The sequence below is a fragment of the Pholis gunnellus genome (assembly GCF_910591455.1).
Source record: "Pholis gunnellus genome assembly, chromosome: 3".
NCBI classification, from domain to species: Eukaryota; Metazoa; Chordata; class Actinopteri; order Perciformes; family Pholidae; genus Pholis; species Pholis gunnellus.
Genome location: NC_136529.1, coordinates 7,815,994 through 7,820,436, shown reverse-complemented (window position 1 = coordinate 7,820,436; position 4,443 = coordinate 7,815,994).

Sequence of the window (4,443 nt, the reverse complement as noted above, 5' to 3'; positions counted from 1 at the left end):
TATTGGATGAACCATCTGTCAGTCAAACTCTCATCGAAGTAAGTCGGGAGAAGAGCGAAAACATCTCTCCCGTGGAGAAAAGCCTTCAGTGCCGTTCTTTGCTCTTCTTTGAATGGAGAAATACTCTCCAATTGTGATATGACTACACAAACTTCTTCTAGGGCTGCCATTGTTTTTTTGAACAAGCAGTCGCCTCTCTGTGTGGTCTCACTCACACCTAAGCCACGCCCGGAGCTGCTAGCTCCTCACAGGATGCTGATCGGCCAGCGCTCTGGCTTAACGGACACAAACGCATTACTGGAAAACCAATAAATCAAATCACAAAGTTAATAATTAATTATTAATATATGCTATTTCTAATGGCACCTTACTTTTTCTCCTGTTTTATTCCACAGAAGAGTATTAATTTTGTATGATGTTAATGGAGGTCTTTTATTTTAGGATCAATGGCCCACAGTCACATAAAACACTGCGGGTCACACTTATATTAAAGAGACAATGATAAAATGAAACGTGGAAGGCCAATTACAACTGCATCTGTAGTCCAGTTACGTCATGATGATAACCTACATGCCAATGTTGACTCATGGTCATAGCGCAGCATAGTGGCAGCAGGAAGTTAACTAAAAGAACAGAAAACTTCAGAGTCTTATGAAAGAGTCAACTAAAGGGCTTTTTCATAGGGAGACATTTTCAAGACATTGTGACATGACACAGGAGAAAAAGCACAAGTTTAAATGTAAAAACATGAATAATAGCTGAATTCCATTTAGTTGCTGTCACGGTATTGGGTTTTGTTTAGTTGTTTTCCTGTTTTATTTTGAATTTCCCTGCCTCTTGTGTCTTGTGTTCACTTCACTTCCTGCCTTTGCATGTTTTCCCACCTGTGTGATTGTCTGCCCCGCCCCTGATTGAATCCTCCTGTGTCTAATCACCGTTATTCATCCCTCTGTTCCCCTGTGTCTCTCTGTGTTTAGGTCCATCCCTGCTACCATTTTTGCCTCAAACCCCGACAGTTGCTTTAATTCCAGGGTCCTTTTACTATGCATGCTGGCTCACTGTCACACTGACATGTCTCGAGGCATCTTTGATGTTGTTCGTGACACCTTTTCTTTCTACGGCGACAGATGTTTCACATCAGAGATAAATCCCCTGCCGTTACATCACTAAATGGGGTGTATCAGAACATCAGTAATATTTAATAACCTGATCCAATGTGGACTTTTACTCTTTAAAAAAGCCTGGAGTTTGCTTGGATTATCTCTAATCTTTAGTGTTTTCCAACACAGCTGCCGAAAGCTGAAGCATTGTTGAGGGTGTCGATGATGTCATGGCATTACTGACCATGGTTAATCACGTAAAGTGACTTATAAGGGATAAAACCCTGTAATGGGCCAACAGATTAACTAGCCCGCCTAAATTCCCACTCTAATCTCGCGTGCCACAAAAAGTACAGTGGGCTTTAATGGCAAAGACAATATGTCAGTATTTAATGGTGTTATAGTAATCTTGATGTTCAACAAAAACGAACATAAATGAGTGAAGTGACATTTGTAGGCGATGACAAGACAGAAAACAACACAGTTGAAGCACAGTGCAGGGGAATGCTGCTGCAGAGAGCTGTAATGGTATTACAGCGTGTGATGGATGAGGGGAGAGACTATTATCGATGTTGAAGAGACAATGTGATTAGGAAAGAAAATGATCCTATAGCAGGAAACGCACCCTTAAAACAAAACAGTTTAAAGCACGGTGATGCTTTGAGCTTACATCAGTGCACTAACATGCTAGCAATGACAATGCTAACATGCTGATGTTTAGAAGGCTTAATGTTTACCATGTTCATCATCTTAGTTTAGCATGTTAGCATTCAATCATTAATTAGCACTAAACACAATGTACAGTTTTTTTTGTTCTGCAGCTGATTGGTCATAAACTAAAGTATTGATGGAGCCGGCGGACAAGTCAGGGGATAAAGTTATTACATATATTATCCAGAGGGCAACAGGAATGGTTATCCCAATTTGAAATGTAATTCATCCAATAGTTGTTGAGCTATTTTACTCTGAACCAAAGATATTGACCTGACGGTGGCACAAAAGAAAACAAAAGTATAGGCTCCGTCCTCAGGGGACCATGAATGTGTGTGTAAAATCTCATTACATAGTTCAGATGTTTTTGTCTGGACCAAATGTGATGGGCCGAACGAATGACATTGCCATCCCTACTAAACATGTCTTATTTAATGTCACTTGTCTTCAAGCAAACAAATAGTAAGATTCATCTAATACTATTATGGCTCCATTTTGTTCATTTGAAGCTTTGTCTTCAATTCCTCATCAATTTCTAGATGACTGAAAATAATACATTGACTATATTGTATTTAAACAGATAAAAGAAAAAAAAACACTATATATGAAAGGTATATAATATACCAAAAAACTGTGGCTTTAACTTTCCAGCTATTTTGTTGTCAAAGTATCCCAAATAGCTGAACAACTGTGGTGCTGGAGGGAAAACAATAAGACAAAGTGCAGCTTTCAGCCGTCGCAAACAAAAGAAACACAAACTCTGGACTGGTGTCACCTAACAGTTTGCCTCCAGCCAAAATGTAAGAAGAGCCGTGCTTTACTTCTGTCCACTTCTATGTTCATCTGCACATGTGAATGTGTTCTTGTGTGCACATGTGTGTAAGTTGACCTCAGTTCATGTTTGCCCCCAACAGATTCCCTCTCCGACACAGCTAGGACACAGGAAGCAGTGACAATCAGGGATCTGGGACTTGATGCTGCTATATATAAAAATGAGATCAGGCCTCTTGTAAAAGTAGAAAAAATTGAAAAATTGAATTATGTAGATAATGATGCACTCGTTCAACTCTATTATCTGTCGGTACTCAGCTGGAATGGAGAGAAACTGGAGCCCGGAGAGACTGAAACAGCAGGGCCAAACTCAGCTCTGTAGAGTATCTGCAAGTGAATGGAAACATTCCCAATTTTATGAGGTGACGCCCCACAAGATGACATTTGGCACAAAATCAAAACAATAATTGCAGAAGCCCTTAACGATCCACTGAGTGATGATGGCCCTCAGATTTGGTCAACTCCGTTTGAAGTCATTTATTTTCAGAAATTCGACTCTTCTGCTGTCTTATGAGTGTATTATCCGACTCTTGGAGGCTTCACCAGAGTAAAGTGGTTCCTCTCTGACATGTTTTTGGTCAGCACGAGTATCTTTAGTCTGGCCCTCGGACTGATTATAGGTTTGGAGGACTGGGGCAGTTTTAGCTCCTCGCGCTGTCTCCTGGATGGATGCTTTGATGATGGCTTTGTTGAAAAGGCTGGCATGTTAAAATAAGAAGCTCAAAGTCGCATTCAAACATGAGCCCTGGGGGGAAAAACAAAGTATAATGTCACCAGAGAAATTTTGAAATATGACTCACTAATACATCTGTTCAAAATAGCTGAAGGGTGTGTGTGTTTGTGTGTCTGTGTGAGAGAAAGTGACAGTTAAGAAGAGTGTAGGAGAGATGTAAAGACATGGAGCTTCCCTTCAGCGCTCTCACTGGCTTGTTCGATTTGCTCCCGTTCACTTTAAAGCAGCACGTGGGTCTAAATTGTATTACTGTAAACTGCATCATACCGTTAAGTGTAGTTCGTCTCTGTGGAGTGAACGTTTGGTCTGCACCGCGGCGTACTGTTGTCTTCTTAATGGCTCTGTGCTGAGCATTGACTAATGCCGGACATGTATTTACTCAGGTAAGACGAAACATCCGGCCTCATTCAGCCCTGACAGTCTAGATTCACAGAACATGCAGTTTTGATTCAATTACCAGCCGGGACAGCAACACTGGTATTGTTTTCACCTTGGTAGTCTGTGTGTGTGTGTGTGTCATGATGGCGAAATGTGATCCTGGAGACACCTACTGAAAGGATTACCACAGAGGCAGTTTTGAGTACTTTTAACAGGTGTTTATGTCTGTGGACAGATTTTGTCAACGTGATAGCGTCACAACAGTGCAATAGGCAGTCCCAAAAATGTACAGGAGTGTAGTTTAGATCAAAATGAAGGCAGAGTTTGAAGACGGTAAATGGACTTACATTTACAGAGAGCCTTTCTAGTCTTCCAGCAACTCAAAGCGCTTTACACTACATGTCAACATTCACCCATCATACACTGATGGCAAAGGCTGCCACCTTGCCCACCTGACCTGCTCTTCATCCTGATTGGTGTGGTCCGAGTAAGGGGGCCGGAAGTAGGGGGCGGGGTAGGAAGTGGGGAAGCGCCATTGGCTGCCAATTGGCTTTAGTGCCCCTGGCCTGATTTGGTGTCGCAGCTGGTGTGATCCCAACAAGATCAACTCTAGTCATACTAATTAATGCTGAATGAATATAACACACAGCTCAAATAAAAAAATGTAAGGTTCACCTGAAAGAAAAATCA